General features: G+C 50.2%; 1 long non-coding RNA gene across 1 annotated transcript; it reads left to right on the top strand.

The window, feature by feature from the left end:
- The first annotated feature begins 297 nt into the window (after nt 1-297).
- Nucleotides 298-19652, top strand: LOC115892755. Its single transcript, XR_004052641.1, has 5 exons — nt 298-577; nt 6570-6652; nt 8797-10195; nt 10452-10577; nt 11377-19652. It is a non-coding gene; the product is annotated as an uncharacterized LOC115892755 (long non-coding RNA).
- The last annotated feature ends 309 nt before the right edge of the window (nt 19653-19961 follow it).

The following is a 19961-nucleotide window of genomic DNA, read 5'->3' as shown; positions in this document are numbered from 1 at the left end:
CCCTTGGCACTATTCCAGGACAAGCCTCTTCTGTCCTCTTACTCTGGGGTTCAGGCTTCTGCGCCCCTGGTCCGCGGTCGCGCGCCGCCCCCGCGCCTCTCCAGCGCTGAGCTCTCTGCGGCCAAAAGTGGCCGGGCAAGCGTTGCCATGACAGCGCCGCGGGTGGGGATGCGGGAGGCTGAGAGCGCCGGCCTGCTAGCCCCTTTGTGCGGCGGGGGCGGCGGTGTGCTCCCTCCAAGACCGGCCGCACCCCGCTTTCCTGGCCAGGACTCTGGGCTGGGTAAGGAGGGGTTGGGTGTGGGGTTGTAAGGGCGCAAGGAGGCGGGAGGGTGGGGGTGAGGGCCGGGGGTGGGGCACGTCCGCCCGCGAGCCGCTCCCGCATTAAAATTTCATGGGCGCTGCAGCAGCTACAAAGACGACGCCGGCTGCGCTCGGGGGACCAGAGGGAGGGAGGCTGCGGACGAGTGCGGGGAGGAGTTTGAGATGGGAGGCGCTTGCAGGGGCTCCCCCAGTTCTGCGCTGTGAGCCGGGGCACAAAGAGCCCTCTGCACTCGCGCCGCAGGACCGCGGACCCGAGGTAAGACGTCGCCCCATCCTAGCAGTCTTCCTTCCCAAGCGTCCTTGTCTCCGAATGCGGAACAGCCTAATTCCCCGAGGCTGGGGTCTAGGGCAGGTCCCAGAGTCCCAGGGCTGGGTTCAGGGATACAAACGCCGCCTGAAGTGTCCCGCATTGGATGGATGAAGAGGCTTTGCAGCCTGTAATTGTCAAACACAGTCAAGACTCTGGCTGGGATCGGGGGTGAGGTCAGGCAAGGGGAGGATGCTTTGGGAGTCCAGTGCGAATGGGGGTCTTGCAATCATGATTATGAAGGGGAACAAAGACCCTTCCCTTCCGACGACACGAGACAGGATTTGGGAGGTGGACCCGCGAACCTTCTCTGCCCACCAGGTTAGCAATTAACTGGCCAAGCCATGGGCAGAGCCCAGAGAGTCTCGGAACTGGAGGTGGGGGTGAGGTGGCGGGGCAGGGTCGTTGAGGTCCCCTTCCCTCATACCCAGCACCCCCCCCCCCCCCCAGAGCCTACCATTCCTTCACTTCTGGGACTCAAATCCCAGATGTCCGGCGTCAAATTTGGCTCCAAAAGGATGGAGAGGGCTGGTAACTCACCCTCATTGAAAACAACAGTGACATCAGTTTATGGAGAGGTTACTCTAGGCAGGGACCTGCTTGGTGCTTTGCAAGCGTTATCACAACAGTCCCACGAAGTGGTAAGAAACAACCCCATTTTAAAGATGAAGAAATGGAGATTCAGAGAGGGTTATCGACACGCCCAAGGTCACACAGCCAGTGATTGCGAATCTAGATATGCAGGACTCTAAAGCCCACGTTGCATCTCCTAAAGGGTCTAGGAAGATCCCGGAACCCACCAGCTCGATTCTCCACCTTTCCTCTGTTCCAGGACACTCCCTGGAGAGGCTGGGAATTTGGGAGGAAAGGGACCAGACTTTCCTCTTCCAGCGGAGGGCCCTGGGGCAGAGAAATTGTTTCTGGGATTGTGCAAGGGGAGGCCCCGGGGGCGCACCCTGGATTCCCCACCCTCATCCCAGGCTCCGGATCCGAGGCTGCCCGGCGCCTGGGATTGCTGGCGCGCACACCCCACTGCAGTGCCGCCGCGGGGAAAACGCCCCCACCTGCTGCGGCGGGAGGGGAGGAAGTATGAGAGGGACGACTGCGAGAGAACTTGAGGGAACGGCTTTGTTTTTTTCTCGGGGCCAGGCTGGGACTGAGCACGGCTCAAAGCAGAACACTCGCTCTGGACTCAGTGCTTTGCAAAGCGCATTCCCTTTTGGGAGCATCTGGGAGCGCCGCGATGGCCCAGGGAGGGGGGCGGGGGTAGACGGAGGGCAGGGATGAGTAATTCCACTTGACAGACAGGGAAACCTGAGGACAGTGGTTCTCAGACTTTAGGGGCGTTGCTTCCAATACGCAGATGTCTGAGCCACGTGGCAAGGAGGATGAGTCAGCAGGTTTGGGGTGGGGCTGGGTATCTGGTGTTTACTCAGACCTCCTCATCCTCATCCTGCAGGTGGGCAGATCCTTGCTTGAGGGAACAGTGCTCCCACCTCGCCCCTCACCCTTCTAGGCAGAATCATCCAGTAGCCTGGGCAAACCATTTCTGGACACTTTGCCAGCTCCTAGCTTTGGGTGGCATTGAATTGATCCTACTCTAAGTTTGGTTAATTTCATGTTGAAAGCATTTTATGTAAACACCTTCCATGCCCCCCATGCCCGCCTTTACTATTTAGTGACCCTTGCCATTGAAAACTGTTCTGAAATTTACTTATTTTAAGCCTTAACCCCACTCCTTAACAGAGGAGAGTGATGATCTTCAGAGTCCCCCAAAACAACCATAACTCCTTATCGCCAGCTTTAGGAGAATCCTTCTCTATGCTTGCATTAAAAATGAGAATTTTGGGCTGGGCACGGTGGCTCACACCTGTAATGCCAGCACTTTGGGAGGCTGGGGCAGGAAAATGGCTTGAGCCCAGGAGTTCAAGCAAAGCCTGGACAACATGGTGAGACCCCTGTCTCTAAAATAAATGAATAAAAATAAATGAGAATTTTTATAATTTTTGCCGATTTTAAAAAACAAATTCAATAGGTTTAATAAAATGCATGATAATTGTAGAAGATTTATAAACGATAAAAAAGTAGAAAACTCAATTTTCTTTTTCTTTCTTTTCTTTTCTTTTCTTTTTTTTTTTTGAAACAGAGCCTTACTTTTTGCCCAGGCTGCAGTGCAGTGGTGTGATCTTGGCTCACTGTAACCTCCACCTCCTGGGTTCAAGTGATTCTCATGCCTCAGCCTCCCAAGTAGCTGGAATCACAGGCATGTGTCACCATGCCCAGCTTATTTTTGGATTTTTTGTAGAGCTGGGGTTTTGGCATGTTGGCCAGGCTGGTCTCGAACTCCTGGCCTCAAGTGATCTGCCCACCTCAGCCTCCCAAAATGCTGGGATTGCAGGCATGAGCCACCATGACTGGCCTGAAAACTTCATTTTCGTGTATTTCTCTCTGGTGTGTGTGTGTGTATATATATACATATATATACATATACATATATACATATACATACATATATACATATATACATATACATATATACATATATATACATATACATATATATACATATATATACATATATATATATATATTTTGAGAGTGAGTCTCGCTCTGTCGCCCAGGTTGGAGTGCAGTGGCCAGATCTCAGCTCATTGCAAGCTCTGCCTCCTGGGTTTATGCCATTCTCCTGCCGCAGCCTCCCGAGTAGCTGGGACTAACAGGCGCCTGCCACCTCGCCCGGCTAGTTTTTTGTATGTTTTAGTAGAGACGGAGTTTCACCGTGTTAGCCAGGATGGTCTTGATCTCCTGACCTCGTGATCTGCCCATCTCAGCCTCCCAAAGTGCTGCGATTACAGGCTTGAGCCACCGCGCCCGGCCTGTCTCTGGTATATTTTCTATTATTGAAATTGGCTGGGCGTGGTGGCCCACACCTGTAATCCCAGCACTTGGGGAAGCTGAAGTGGGTGGATCACCTGAGGTCAGGAGTTAGAGACCAGCCTGGTCAACATGGCAAAACCCTATCTTACTAAAAATACAAAAATTAACTGGGCGTGGTGGCATGTGCCTATAGCCCAGCTACTCTGGAGGCTGAGGCAGGAGGATCGCTTGAACCCAGGATGCGGAGGTTGCAGTGAGCAGAGATTACACCACCACCGCACTCTAGCCTGGGTGACAGAGGGAGACCCTCAAAAAAAAAAAAAAGAAAAGTAATTGCATTATATGTATACTGCTTTTGAAAAGTTACATCATATGTGTTTGTCCATGTTATTACGACCTTTGCCGAAATCATTAGAGATTTCAGTGTTTCATGCAGGAGATAAACACAGTCTACTTTGTCCGTTCCCTATTGTTGGTCCTGCTAGTTGTTTCCAATTTTTCTTTTCTTCTGTGTCTTCATTTTAAGGTCCTTTCTCTGGCTGTGATCCATGCTTCTTCTCAGGGCAGGATTACACTCTTTGAACTTACTTATTCATCAAGGCAGTGCAGAGTGGTGGAAAGAGAAGCAGCTGAGAGTTACGCAAGTCCGTGTACAAATCCTTCTCCCACCTGTGTCCACTTCAGTCAGGGAGTAATCTCCCTTTTCTGAGCCTCAGTTTCCTCATCTGTAAAGTGGAAATCACAATCCCGGTTTTAAAAAGCGGCCATGAAGCTATGAACCAGTGCATGTTCGGCGCCCTGTAGGTGCTTAATAAAGCTAGCGAATGCTATCGTGCACCCCCTGGGTCCCAGCTGAGTTCACTTACGTAGCACCTGAGTCTTGTATGGATACTTAGTGATTTGCTTTTATTTCTGTTGAGGCTGCTGGTTCGTCTCCTGGGTGATTATTAGCCTGTTTGAGCAGTGTGTTTCTGGGGCATTGGGTCCATTGTGCAGATTCAATGGGCTGGTGAATAACTTGTAGGCCAGTCCTTTGTTTCAAGAGGATCCCTTCCCTTGTCTCTGAGGCCCAACTCATCTGTCAGCTCCAGCTCTGAGGAAGAACAATAGCCAGAGATTCTCAGGGGCAGAGGCGAAGTCTGGCTGAGAGTGACATCTGTCTCCCTATCCCATTCCACTCTGATCAGATCAGATGAGGCAGGTGTCCCCTTATCCCTTGTGGTGCCAGGTGGGCCCCTCTGGAAGCTACCGGATGAGTCATGGAAGGGACGGGGGTGCTGAGCTATGGTGTACTCAAAGGTGTGGAGGAGATGATGAGTACTAATTAACCCTAACTACCACTTTGTTACCACTTACCAAGGTTCTTGCTGGTGCTGCCTCATGGATACTCCATAAGGCAGGGAATTAGGCATTGCAGGTGAGAAACAGGCTCAGAGAGGTGAAGTGATGAGTCCAGGGGCACACAGCAAATTAGCTGTGGAGACAGGATTTCAAATAGTGTCTAGTTTGACTCTGAAACATGTGTTTGTAACTACTCCACTCTGCCACTCTCCTAAGAGTGAACTCTTTTGCCTACAGACTGTGAAAGCAACCGGAATAAACTGAACAGAGATGATTTATCAATCACTGGCCACTTTTCTCACAGTAATAGTAATGCAGATGGCCATCAAGTTTGCAGTTTACATATACCTTCCTTGGATCTTTTCTCATTCAATCCATATATACATGGATCTATATAGATCCATGTATATATGCATGAATCGGCTCTGTCATCCAGGCTGAAATGCAGTGGAGCAATCACGGTTCACTGCAGCCTCCACCTCCTGGGTTAAAGCGGTCCTCCTGCTGCAGCCTCCCAAATAGCCACAGGCACATGTACACACAACCACGCCCAGCTAATTTTTGAATTTTTTGTAGAGGCAGAGCCTCCATCTGTTACCCAGGCTGATCGTGAACTCCTGGCCTCAAGCAATTCTCCTGCCTCTGCTTCCCAAACTGCTGGGATTATGGTGTGAGCCACTGCTCCCAGTCCCTGCCCCTATTTGAACGCGCCTTCTGCCCCTTTGGGGTACAACAGGCCTGTTTAGATACCTCAGTTTCCTCATCTGTACAGTGGGGATAACAAAACCCAGCTTGTTTTGCCATGTAGATAAAGACACTTCCAGTTAGGATCTGTTCTTAATAAATGTTAGTTTGGCTTCCTTTCCCTTCTTCTTGCTTTTCTTTCCTCTCTCTCCACCTCCGGGGTTCCCTTGTTTGAAGGAGATGTGAATTCCGAATCTCCTCTTTTGTGGACGTTGTGTTTGAATTCATAAAGAAACAGTGCTTTCTCCTCCGCTGCAGAAGCATCCGCGTCCCCCAGCATGTCTCCTGCGAGGCACGTGGCACAGTTTCATCATTCCCTGGAGCTTCCGTTATCTCTGGGCGCTGGCTCATCCAAGGCAATTTGGGCCAACATCTCTTGCATGTCTCAGATCTCTGAGTAGCGATTTTACGCCAGAGTCAGAGAAAAAGACCAAAAACCCAGAGGGAATCTAAAATGCAACAAATGTATGTTTCCCTGGCAGCTGCCCATCCGTTATTAAGAATAGTGCATGCTGTTTAGGGGGAAAAATGAATACTTCATGGGTGGTGGTAATGAACTGTGTGATCAGTGATGACAATAATAATGATGTAAGAAAATGGTGGAATTCAAGCTAAGCCTCATTCATCTTCTCATTTGATCCTCATGACAAACCTGTGAGGTAGGCACTGTTATTATCCTTAATTTGTGGATTAGAAGACCGAGGCTCACTGCTTTGAAGGACTTGGTCAAGGTCACACAGTTTGCCAATGGCAGAGCAGCACTGGAGTCCACACCATAAAACCCACGTTAGGATGTACTGGTTGACACTGGCCTGAACAAAATACCTCCTTGTTTCCTGTTTTGCTTTTGATCTGCATTCGAGGAGATCAGTTTTGGGAAACACTGTGATTTGAAACGGGACCTTAGCGTCTGTTCTCCACTGTACCCACGGGTATGTATTTATTCTCTTACTCCTGTCTCTTTTTCTCTTGATGACAGTTGGAGGCATCTGTCCACCCACGTGGTTCCAGACACGTTCATGTGACCACCATGACCCTGTTTGCATCACAGGAGTAACCAAGGTGATCTTCCCTCTCTTCCTGTGTCCACTGGGGTTGGTTGGTAGAGACCAGCTTCATGCTTTGAGGTCAGATCCATCACGAAATCCATATATCCCAAGACCTCCTGAATCTTAGAGGTGGGAGAGACCTCTGATGACCCTCTGGGTTCCAGTTCCTCAATCCTGGCTTTCCCAACTGACCTTGACTTGAAGTGGGTGGTCTGTGTAGTCTAGTGAGAGCTGAGATGATGAGTCCCTGGTGTCCACAACCAGTTCTTTGTGCAGCCTTTGATCTGGCACTTTTTAGTTCCAGTCCTCTTTCATCACATATAAATGAGTTTTGCAAAAATAACCTTATCGAGGTATAATTTACATACAAGGAAATGCCCCCATTTAAAGCACACATTTCAATGTGTTGTGACAAGTGTGTACACCTGTGTAACCATTGCCACAATCAGGATGTAGAACATTTTCATTGCTCTGAAATATTCCCCTGTATTCCTTCCCAGTCAATCCCCTCTCAGCCCCAGGCCCAGCCCCAGGAAACCACTGACCTGCTTTCTCAGAAGTAGATTGGATTCTTTTTTTTTTCTATGTTCCATATATATGGAAGTGTCTGTGTTCAGTTGTTTTTTTTTTTTCCTGAACAGAATGCTTTTGAGGCTCATCCTTTTTTTTTTGAGACAAGATCTCACTGTGCTATTTGGGCTGCAGTGCAGTGGTGCCATCTCAACTCACTGCAACCTCCGCCTGCCGGGTTCAAGTGATTCTTCTGCCTCAGTCTCCCCAGTAGCTGGGATTACAGTTGTGTGCCACCACACCCGGCTGATTTTTGTATTTTTAGTAGAGACGGGGCTTTGCCATGTTGGCCAGGCTGGTCTTGGACTCCTGACCTCAAGTGATTGCCTCAGCCTCCCAAAGTGCTGTGACTATAGGTGTGAGTCACCGAGCCTAGCTGAGGCTCATGCTTCTTGTTGCATGTCTCAGTAGTTCAATTCCTGTTCTGTCCAGTTTTATTGCGGCATAGTTTAAATGTCATATAACTCACCCATTCAATTATTTTTAATAAATGTACCAAGTTGTGCAACCTTCGCCATAAATCAGTTTTGGAACAGTTCCGTTACCCCAATAAGATCTCTCATACCCATTTATTGTTCATCCACATCCCTAACCCCAGGAACCACAAATCTATTTCTCATCTCTGTAGATTTTCCTTTTCTGGATATTTTGTATAAATGAGATCATACAATATGTGTTCTGTTGAGCCTAGCTTCTTTCCCTCAGTATGATGTTTTTAAGGTTCATCCTTGTTGTAATGTGTATTAATAGTTTGTTCTTTTTTATTGATGAGTAGATTCCGTTGTGTGGATAATCAGACTTTGCTTTTCCATTCATCAAGACAGGGGATTTTAATTTGGTCAGTGCTGCCTAACTGCACTATATACATATAATGCTACAGGATAAATATGGCTCATCTTTCTGGAACATAAATATCACACACAGATTTACTTAAAGTTTAAATCATTGAGTGGTGAAAATAATTTTTGGAACATGTACTGTGTGCCAGGCACTGGCTAAGCTTTGAAAATCATTAACTTTGGACAGGCGTGGTGGCTCATGCCTGTAATCCCAGCACGTTGGAAGGCTGAGGCTGGCGGATTGCGTAACGTTAGGAGTTCAAGACCAGTCTGGCCAGCATGGTGAAACCCTGTCTCTACTATAAAATAAAAAAGTTAGCCAGATGTGGTGGCACACACCTGTAATCTCAGCTACTTGGGAGGCCGAGGCAGGGGAATTGCTTGAACCTGGAAGGGGGAGGTTACAGCGAGCCGAGATCACACCACTACACTCCAGCCTGGGTGACAGAGTGAGATCCTGTCTCCAGGAAAAAAAAAAAAAAAAGAGAGAAAGAAAATCATTAACTTTGAGTCACACATTAAGTACGTGGGGGTTAGAGAGCCACAGTTTCCTCCAGGTTTCTCTGACCCCAAAGCCCATGCCTTCCTTTGTACACTCTAAGACGGTGTCAGCTTCACCCAGGAGCTAGCTAAAGGTCCCTTGAAACCTCCATCACCTTACTAATATCATGACTTTAGGTCCACAGAGCCAGGGGAAAGGGTCCCTGTGGATCAAGCCAGGCTTGAGCAGCCCAGGGTCTATTTACAGAGAGCAGCAAGTTCCTGGGACAGAGGAGAGAGAAGGGAATTTCCAGGTTCTTCAGGACGTTCACAACCACCCTGAGAAGCATCCTTGCAGATAAGTATTTAAACTTACCAGGCCATAGCCTACCAGTCTGCCCTCTTCTGGTCTGTACAAGAAAGTGTAGTATCTTAGAATCCCAAAGTGGGAGGGGAAATGGGTGATGTAGCTCATTCTCTTTTCTACGTCTATGGAAGAAAGAAAGAGCTTATCGCCATTTTGTGGGGTCCCAGAAAGGGTGATTTTCACACTCCACATTTGGCATTAGGGCTAGTATTTTATAAACGTCACTGTCTGGAACTTTTGAAGGCTGAGTTAAATGACTTCACCTTGTGTACTTGTAGAACTGCTATTAGGAGGAGGCTGGGGACTCCCTGGTAATGTGAACTGGCCCTTTTCAGTTTTGGTGTTTTGTGATCATATTTATAAACCTTGGCTAGAGCTCCTTGGCCTTGCAGTTAAGTGAAGAGTTAGCAGTGTGACTTTAGATGCATTTTTCTCAGTGCAAGTGTCTGAGTTCACCTCCAGTTCTGAACTCATGCCCCCACTCCCAGGTGCCGACAGAAAGCTTTGAAGATATGCTGAGATGGCTCCCTGACAATCCTGACTCAGGTCTGTCAGTTGATGAAGACAGCGTAGTTGTCACTAAAGGCAAAACCTGGCAGATGGTCCTAGGTCACGATTAGTGGTCATTCTCTGGTCTTCTCCAGACTGGTGACACAGGGTGGTCTTAAAAGAGTCCTACTCCAGCCTCTGGCTCCCTGAACTTCCTCTGGTGCATGGGGCATCAGGAAAGGGCAGGGGAGAAGGAGGGGGAGCAGAAAAATTACTGCTGGGCAGCAGGGTCCCTTCCATTTCCCCATCCATTGCTTCAAACAATGGGTGATCATTGTGCACCTTGAGTGAATGTCAAGGCAGGAAGAGTCCCAGGGCCACCCGGTGTGGCAGGAGCAGAGCTGGGGTCAGAATTCTGGATTCCTGACTCTCTGTTCAGCTGCAATTCAGCTGTCACCAAGCTGCTGAGTTTGTCCTACTTTCTCCCGGGTCGCATTCTGCTGTGGTCAGGAAACAGGGAGTGAGTGAAGGGAACCTGGGAACCTCTCTCCCCTCACCTTTTAAGGATGTTCTGGGGTGGAATAAAGGGAGGTAGAGGGTGGGGTGCCTGGGCCCAGCCTCACTGGCTCCTGGTCCTTCTTTCTTCGGCAGGGAGTTCTGGCAAGGCCTGGGCCTGGGGAGGGGGCCTGGGTGCGGTTTTCTCCTGCGGTGTGGTTGGCTCTTTTGTCTTCCAGGATGGGCCTGTGGGGTTGTGTGGGGAAGGAAGGAGCTGGGAGCCTGGACTGCCCGTGTGTCTGCTGGATGCTGCCAGGTAAACCTAAGAGAGATGTGGGGAGGGAGGGAGGAAGGGAGGGAGGGCACATGGAGCTTGGTTTCATGGGGGTAGGTTGTCCTCCCACCTGTGCCCCCTCCTCAGGCCCAGAACATTCCTGCTCATGAGAAGATGGCCAGGGAACCAGGTGGCTGGAAGGCTTGCTCTGTGTGGTCCTGGTGGGGGGTGGGTGGGATGGAATCAAGACCACTGTGGGTGAGCTCGAGCAGAGAATTCAGCATGTTCATTCATTCAGCACTGGAATGGACCAAGCAACTTCTCCGAGCCAGATGCTGGGGATGCAGAAGTGAACGCAGAGACATGATCCCATCTGCTCGGATCTTCATCTCAGAACACGCTTTATTACAGTCTCGGCGAGGGGGTGAGCTCCTCATCCTGGGAGCAGTGTGTGTGTGTGTGTGTGCATGCACGTGTGTGTGCATGTGTGTGCATGTGTGTGTGTGTTGGGGTGGTGGTGTGCAGAGATCCTCCCAGTGGGAATATTGTAAAATGAATTGAAGCCATCAAAGGCCTCTGAAGGTCCTTCCCACCCACTCAAATCCTTGCCCCGTCTCTGCCCATGAGGCTCCTGGAGCTTGCTATGGGCTCCCTTTACTGCTTTTCTCTGGTCCCCTGAGCTAACCCTGCCTGGTGGGGTATTCTAAGCTTTCCTTGCTTCCTCTTTTTAGACAACTTTTTTTTTTCCTTTTTCTCAGAGACAGGGTCTCACTCTGTTGCCCAGGCTAGAGTACAGTGTTATGATCGTGGCTCACTGCAGCCTTGACCTCCAGGGCTCAATACATCCTCCTACCTCAGCCTCCTGGGTAGCTGGGACTACAAGTGCACGCTACCATGCCTGGCTTATTTTTTGTAGACACAGAGTCTCATTATGTTGCCCAGGCTGGTCTCAAACTCCCAGGCTCAAGTGATCCTCCTTCCTCAGCCTCCCAAAGTGCTGCGATTACAGGTGGGAGTCTCCGTGCCTAGCCTAAGTTTCTTCTGAAAATTTTTCATGTCCAAAGCCCTCACTTCTACCCTGTGTGTGTGCTGGGGGCATGAGCGAGAGACTGGGGGGATCTCTGAACATGCGTCCCCTGAGATGCAGAATTAGGCTGGGGGGGATGTGGGAAGTTGGGGATGGAGGCTGTGGCTTCATCCTCACTCGCTGTGTTCCCCCCCAGGTGGCTCCATCTGGGCCGCATCTCCAGGACTCCTGGCCTGGCCTTCTCTTTGGACCTCGGGTGACCCTGGACTCTGGCCACAGTAACTTAGCGGGCAGACTCCGGTGGTTTTCTAGCACCCTGGGTGACTCCCTGAAGATCTCACCCTCCTCACCTGTTGGGATGGAGCCTCCCATGGATAGGAGCTCTTACTGGCTGATGCTCAGTGGACGACTGGATCTGGCACTGGAGGATGACTCCAGGGGTATGAGGGAGGCCTGGCAGCCCACTACTCCCTCCTCACCTGCTTGGGCTCTGCCTGCTGGGCCCTATTGTCTGGATCTGGGGGCCCTTTCCTGACCTCATGTGAACTTGATTCCTCCTTGCGTTTCTGCCGGTGACCAGACAGAGCCTGGCCTGGGCCAAGGCCCCACTGACCACACTCTCCCCAAGGCTGGGTCTCAAAGGACCCTACAGGATGGGGACAGGAACATGATGGAAGTCAGGGAGGGGCTGTCAGGGAGAGGGCAGACACAGTTCCTCGGGTGCCGCTGGCTGGAGTCCTTTGTCTCCATTTGCTCTGTGTGTAATTGTCATTTTGTGGGGCTTCCTTGGTGGGGCTTTTCCATGATTTTCCTCTCCCTGATGGTTACAAAGAGGAGACAGTCAGGATCTGGGAGGAGCTGGAGCCTTCCCCCTGTGCTGTTGAACTCTGGGAGGGGCAGCTAGAGGGACTGAGTGTGCACCATCCTGAAAAGAGAAGGTCTTTGAGAGATAAGATCTAGGCCAGGGAAATTCACTAGGAAGAGACAGGCGGCCCTGGGTTTTTTTCCTGCGGTCCAAAGGGAACCAGTCTTACCCAAAGGATTGAGGGGTCACCTTAGCCCAATCTCAGGACACTCTTCTCCAATCAGATCCCTGCTTCTAGCTGCACTGCTCCTGGATTGTGTTCTTGGGGAGCAGAAGGTGGCAGGACAGGCCCCGTAATTCACAATTCCAGCTCCCTCCAGAGGGGACAGTCCCAGTGTCTGCAAGAGAGCAGCTTGTGGCCTCCCTTAGGCAAGTTTAAAAGCCAGATGTCCTTCTTCCCAGAAAGGGGAGTGGTGTGTACTATTCATCGGCTTGGGCTGCCACAGCACCGTGCCACAGACTGGATGGCTTAAACATCAGGAATTTATTTTCTCCCAGTTCTGGAGGCTGGAAAGTGCATATCAAGGTGCTAGAGTTGGTTTCTGGTGAGGCCTCTCTCCTTGGCTTGCAGGTGGCACCTTCTTGCTATGTCCTCACATGGCCTTTTCTCTGTGGAGAGGGACAGAGAGCACGAGCAAGCTCTGGTGTCTCCTCCTCTTCTTATAAAGACATTAATACCATCAAATTAGGGCTCAACCCTATGGCCTCATTTAACCTTAACCCCTTAAAAGTCCCATCTCCAAAAACAGTCACATGGTAGGCTACTGCTTCAACATATGCATTTGGGGGAGGGGACTCCATTCAGTCCTTAGCAGGGTGGTCACCGCAAACATGGAAAGTCAGAGCCATCTCCCCTTCAGAATTCCTGCCCCTCACCCAGGGATGGGGAAGAGGAGCAGAAGTATGGGAAGCAGACACTGAGAGTGGCAGGTACCATGCTGGGGTGGCTTGGAGTGCTTCGGAGGACATATGGAACTGGCTGGGCTCAGTGTGGGGAGGTGGAGCCCCTGGGAGAGCCGTGTCCTGAGAAGGGCCTGGGTTACAACCCTGGGCAAGTTACTTCACCTCTGAGCCTCCACTGCTCTGTGAAATGGAAGGCATGTGCCTGCCTGTCAGGTGCAGGGAGGATTCAGTGAGATCATATGCCTAGCACTGTGCCTGACTCCCAGCAGATACTCAGTAAATGCTCCTATCCATCTGGGAGTATAGACTTAGGGTTTATCTATTTTTTTTTTTTTTTTTGGCCCTCTGGACTTCAAAACTTAGCATCTTCTGATCCAGAGGCATTTCTGATTAGCCCTTCCCTACCTATTTTCCTAATATCACTCTTTAATCAGCTTGGGGAGGTGGCAGCATTTCATGGCCTCCATAGTAACTCACAATGCTTCCTGGAGTATTTGAATTCTACTCTCTCATCAGCACTGAGCACCTACTTTGGGTCCTTTCCCGTGCTAGCCATTTGGGGGAAACATAGGTAAAGAGTGCCAGGGTTCGAACCTTTAGGATTTCACAGCCATGCCGGATGGGATAAAACCAGCTCACGTGGAGAGTCAGAGACTGGGACAGCGCCATAAAACTGTCTATTAAGGCACAGTTCTGAGTGTTGGGAAGTGGGAGACAGACCCCAGAGAGGGCCGCTGCAGTCGGGAACAGCTTCCTAGCACGCTGTACCAACCAGAGCCTTGAAGGATGAGAAAGATCTGGCTGAGATGAGACCCGACCCTCTAAATTCCCAAAGTAAGTTCTAGGAAATGTCATCATTGCTCCTCAAAAAAAAAAAAAAAAAAAAAAAAAGGCAGGTTCACATTCTACTGCAAAATTTCAAACACTCAGGGACAGGGCATAGGATGAAGTGTTCCTTGACTTTTATGGCCGTAGAATCCATTTCTCATGGAACATCGTTTAGAACTGTGGGAGATGCTAGGCCGGAGTTTCTATGGGAAAAGTACAGCAGTGATAGAAGATGGTATAATTAGGGTACACTTAGCTGCTTTGTAGCATTGGCTGAAAAGGAAGCCAACCGGGAGGGTGTGGGGAGTCTCAACTTGGTTCCAGGAGCCAGGCCAGCTTGATGCAGTTTTTTTTTTGTTGTTGTTTTTTGTTTTTTTAATCAGGGAGGGCAGGCCAATAGTTGGAGCAACTAGAGGCCTGACAGTCGGTGATGGAAGAGATGCCTACTGAGCACAGGTGTCAGATCTTTTGCAGAGAGATGCTGGTGTGCGTGTGTCTATGCCAGAGTGTAACAGGATCCAGCCCTCTGGGGAGGGGCTGACCAGAACCAGGCAGGGGGTTTCTATCCAGGACAAGTAGGGTCCATTTTCAAGGGAGCTGAAATATTTGCAGGGGGTGCTCTGAGACCCACAGCCAATAAATAGGGAAGCGACATGCTTTCGAGCAGGGTCCATGTGGTTAGGGTTGATTTTGATGGGGCTGGGGGGCTTAGAGGTAGACCCCCTGCCCTGGTCAGGCCCCACTCCCCGGCTGGTGGGGGCGGGAGGCCTCTGGAGCTGCAGCTGGAGGGGCCGGGGCAGTGTTGCATGGTGTGATTAACCTACTAACCCAGGGCTCAGCCGGGACGCTGTGGCGTGTGGCGAGGTGCCTGGCCTTCTGCCAACCAACTAACCCACTAACCGGGCCCGAGCATGCCCTACTAACCACCCCCGCAGCCAGATCCTACTAACCATGCAGCTCATGGGCCTTTCAAGGGGCTGAGATATGGGGGCAGCCAAGGCTCCAGAAGGCTCTGCCTACGGGCTGGGATCTTTGTGCAGACCCACGTTCCAGGACAGGGAATGCAAATAAGACTCACCAACTTTGCCACTTCCTGTTGGGTGACTTTGAGTAAGTCACCTCACTTCTCTCAACCTCAGTTTCCTCAGTGGTAGAATGCGAGTTCTGATACCTCACAGGTTGCAGTGAGGATTCCCGTGAATATAAGGGTCTTGGCACATGGCAGATATTTTTTTAAAAAAAGTATGAGGGTGGAGGAAGGCCCCCCAAACCTGGTTGAACACGTCTGCTGCCTAGGCCCTGGCCTCTCTGGGTGTTCTGCACACAGATCCTTCTGCCTGGGGCAAGACACTTGCTTTGAATCCCTGACTGTCACTTCCCCACATTCTTCCTCCGTCTCAGCTTTCTTTTCTGTAGGCAGCTCTTTTATTTGATTACTAACCCGTCTAACCCCGGGGTACCTCAACTGCACCCCGATCATCCCTTAACAAACTAACGGACCTGCGTGCGTTCTTCCTTTTCTCCTAGCGACTCCTGTGTGTGTCTGCTGAGGTGCCCTGTCCGCTGATGCTGTGCTCTGACTTACTAACCCAGCCCCTACTAACACTGTTTTCTCTTCTTACTAACCCCAGCCCTGCCGAGCTCTGGGCTCCCCCGGGGGGCTGGTCCCCCTACTTTTGGCAAGCAGATGACTTGGAACTACTGGCCCTGTATACAGATGTCCCACTTTGCTGCCCCATATTGGCTGTTTGTAAGATCAGAGTCCACTGGGCCAGGTCTAAGGCAGGGGATGGCCCTATTAACAAGACTCAGAGGAGGAGGAGGTGGTCCTGTGGATGGGGGAGGCTGGACTCTTGAGTATGACATCTCTCCTCTGTGCAGAAGTCTGGTTGCCACTGGGAGTAGGTGGGACCAGGGAAACCTCTGGGACGTGAGTGTGGAGGCCTGGGGGTCTAAGACTCTAGACTGTGGAGCTCTGAGCTTTTGTGTCCTTCTCTGGAAGGAAGCTGGGGAAGAATCTTCTCCATTGTTAAGTGACGGGGATAGAAGCTGTCCTGCAAAGGAAGAGGGGGGCGTGTCCCACGAGGAAGGCAGGAGGGGGCGTGCCCGTCACCGGAAATTAGCAGAGGGGCGTGTTCCACACCGGAATTCAGAAAGCGGAGCCTTTCTTACACCGGAAGTCAATGAAGCGGGTCTTTCCCGCGCTAAAAACCACTGAGTGGAGTATTTAGTACACAGGAAGTTGGTCAGAGGAACGCTTCCCATATTTGAAAGCTGAGAAGAGGGACATTTCTGACACCGGAAGTCAGTGAGAGGGCTCTTTCCCACACAGGAAGTCAGCTAGAGAGGCCTCTTCCATCTCTGGAGCTGAGAGAGGTGGGTTTCCCCCACCGGAAGTAGACGTGGGGCCATGACCGGAAGTCATTGGGAAAGATTCATTCCATGCACGGAAGCTAGAGGGCATTAGTTGTGCTGTTGAAAAGGAGGGTTGGGAGGGGGAAGCAACTGTACCCCGGGCTCGGAGTTTGCAGGAGAGAGAAGTGGGGAGCAAGAAATGAACTTCTGGGGCTCACAGGGTTCCGGCAGCTGCTCAGGCCTGCCAGGAATGCATCCCTGGCTTTCTGTTCCCACCCACGTCCCTGCCTCAGCCAGCCTCCCCCAGAGCCCGCCAGCGGCTAAGCCAGGGCCACACCTGGGGGTGATTTCATGCCTCACCTCCAGTAGGCACCTTGGTTTCTTTGGGTTAATCTCTGGCTCCCTTGCACTAACTCTTGCTCTCACCCAGCTAATCCCTGCCTCACCCTGACTGCCCCAGGGGCTGACCACTAACAACCAACCTGGTCTGTCTGGGGGCTCCAGGCTCCTGGCCTGGCCCTGACCGGCTCCTAATTAACCTTTCCTTCACCTTTACTAACTCCTGCCTTCCTGGTCTGTTCCTTTCAGCAGAAACTAATGGCTTGTGGATTTCTTTCTGACTAACAACAGGTCTAACATTCCTTGTTACTGTTAACAGCTTGGATGTTGGCATGGCTGGGAAGGGGCTAACACAGGTTTGAACTTGACTAGCACAGGGAAAAGTGTAGATAATTTTGGACGTGGTGGCTACTCAGAGTCAGAGCAATCAGAAGTCGGTAAAGATGGTAGTTTTCTAAAAGAGGTGCCAGGGCTCAAGTGTGGACCAGGCCTGATAGAGCAGTGGTACCCACCAAGTTGGGGTCAGAAGTATAGCCAGTCTTGCAAGGTTTTAGCCATTGGGCATGTCTTCACTCTTCGTGATCTGGATTTGGTTTCAGTTCTTTAAACAATATAGCCTTATAGCTCCAATAGTTTGCACAAGTAGATGCAGCTCTTATAAACCTTAAAATACCTGTCTGGTGTCTACAGAGCACATGCCATTTTGTATAGAGTCACCCGTCCCCAGGCCAAGGCCTAGAGTCTTCGTTTGGGGACTTTGTGTTTTGGAAGCTCTAGGACATAAAGTTTTAGATCAGAGTATTCAGAAGGGTTATAATTCCATCAGTCATTTACATGTTAGTAGTATAAACTATCTGAGCTTCCTCTTCTAACTTTTAGCTCGTCTAGCATGAACTCTTCTGTGCAATTTAGCTGCACCGAGGAAACGGGATTTTTTCTGGAAGGGACTTTTGATCTCTTTAGACTGAGGGAACGCCCTTTGGGAGTAGAGGGACAGGGAGCATAAGCCAGGGATTCCAGGTGCAGGTAAGAGGTGGCACTAGGTCAAGGTTTTGCTGGCTCAGTCTGGAAGTCAGAGTCTGTGGGAGAAGACAGCTCAAGGCAGGGCCTGGAGGATTGGATCAATTTAGGGATAGGTCAAAGGCTGGCTTGGAGGCCTTATAGGCAGGTTACTTGGGTCATTGAATCCTAGTCCCGTGCTGAGGGCCCTTTTCTCTGGTAACTGTGGACTCAGAGCTAACCAATTGTAGTTGACAGTAAGGGCCGAAGGGTGATCCAGAGGCTTGAGCTGCAGAAGGCACAAGAGAGAAAAGATGTCTTAGGAAGAGCTCTGAGAAGATGCCTTGGCTGCTGGCAGGGACCTTGGATGGGGTAGAGTCTACACCCAGGAAGTGCCTGCCTGCCACCCTCTAGTGGCTGCCTTACCCCATTTCACTCAAAGCAGGAAGCTCAGAAACACCTCCTATTCCTGAAACCCCTCTTTGTTTAACTGCAAAGATTTGATGCTGCTAAGGACCTACTATGTGTCAGGCACTGCTCTGGGCGCTGGGACCTGCACCTGGGCTTTTTCATCATTGATTGTGCTTTTAGAGCCTAGTGGGAGAGTTGGTGAAGTAGATAGTGATTCAGTGAGATGGTGTTATGATGGGTCAGGGGACTTGGGAACACCCAGGAGACAGACAGCATTGATGTGCACCTACTCTGTGCCAGTCATGTGCCAGGCATTGGGGGTGTAGTGGTAGTTAAACACCATTTGGTCTTTAGGAGCTTTAATTCTAGTGTGTTGGGTGGGTACAGGGGGGTGGAATGGGACAGAGAGACACCTAATCTACCTTGGGGTGGCTTTCTGGAGAGGCATCTAAGCTGAGCTCTGGCTGGGTGGAGTGTGGGTGGGGTTGAGTTCCAGGCAGTGAGAGTAGTGGACACCAGTTTCTGGAGATCAGAGAGGATCCAAAGAGGTTCTGGAAGATTCGTGTGGAATGTAGCAAGAGATAGGGGAAATGTACGTGGTGCCGGGTCTGGTTGCCAAGGAGTTTAGATTTTAGCCCTAGGCCTTGGGGAGTCATGGATATGATCTGAGAAAGGGAGATAGTGGATTTGAGTTTTAGGCTGGCCATTTGGCTTTTCCAGCCCAGGTGGAACTCAGAAGAGTTTGCAATGGGGTCTGGCCACATTTTAGCAGAACTGGCCACAACTGAGCAGAACTTTTTGAAACTAGGAAGACCCTTTGGTCCACCTTTTGATGAACGGAATCCATACATGCCTACCCCGTTGGAGGTAGCTCTGCACTGACTGGAAAGTAAAGGGGACCAAGGCGACAGTAAAGGCTCGGAAGGGGAGCAATCTTGAAAACATGTCATCCCGTGGTGGTAGGAAGCCCCTGGAGGAAAGACTAGGGGAAACACAGTCATAGGCTGCAAGTCTACAAGAGAATTCCATTGGGGAGGGAGCCTATTTGTCATGCATGACTGCAAAGGGGAGATACAAGTGTGGAGTAAGCTTGCAAGAGGCTGATCCTGGTCCCAGAGAGGGAAAAATATGCTTTGGTAGGTAATGAACCTTTTGTTCCCAGAGGCAGAAAGATTGGGACTAGGCCAACGTAGAGATTGGCGATGGTTTTGAGATTCTAGGAGTGTGTGTGCACGTGCGTGCATGTGTGTGTGCATCTTGACAATATTAGAGGAGGCTGAGCCCAAGCAGGCACATTCTCTTCAATCCCTCCCTCATTCAGTCTGCTCTTGAGTCTACTGAACATCAAGCTTGCTATGAGCAGGATCTTAGAGCTGAGGAATTGGCCTCCGAATCTGAACAAGTGTCATAATCCTTAATAGGTTGTGCTGTGGACCCAATGTGAGGGCTATGCTGGCGTACATGGTGACATATTGAGCTGGGGGATGCTCTCAGGGTGGGGGACTTGCTTCCATCCCAACAAAGGCCCTCTTGAGAGTCTATCCAGGGACCCATTGTTTTACTTTAACAGACCAGAAAATATGTTTGTTTTCCATGTCATTACTTCCAGGGGATGCTGAATGTGTGGGCAGAAGTTTCTCTGTAGATTAAAAATCAGATTTTTAGTTGGATTCAGCAAAGGAGTGTCAGCTGGATTTTTGTTTTCACCCATGAATGTAGCTGCTTCTGTGTAAAATAACATTTTGTTATTAAAAATCAATTCACACTGGAAACATTGACTGTAGCGTATGAAGCAGAAGGGACGTGCTGTTTAGGGGAAAGGGGGGCAGTCAGTCGTGTTTTCAAGGAGCAGGGGTTGGCTCAGGGAGTCAGCCTTTCCTCAAGAGTGACCCTGGAAGTCAATATAATGGGGTATTTTACTTTTTAATTTGGTAAAATAATCATAACATAAAACTTAACCAGCATAATAATTTTTAAGTGAACGTCTTAGTGGTATTAAGTACATTCACATTGTTGTGCAACCGTTATCACCATTGGTACTTATTTTTCTTTTCTTTTGTTTAGAGATGAGGTCTTACTAT

The sequence above is a fragment of the Rhinopithecus roxellana genome, chromosome 13 (genome assembly GCF_007565055.1).
Source record: "Rhinopithecus roxellana isolate Shanxi Qingling chromosome 13, ASM756505v1, whole genome shotgun sequence".
Classification (NCBI taxonomy): domain Eukaryota; kingdom Metazoa; phylum Chordata; class Mammalia; order Primates; family Cercopithecidae; genus Rhinopithecus; species Rhinopithecus roxellana.
Note: the sequence above shows the minus strand (reverse complement) of the source record. Positions and strands in the feature narration are given on the sequence as shown.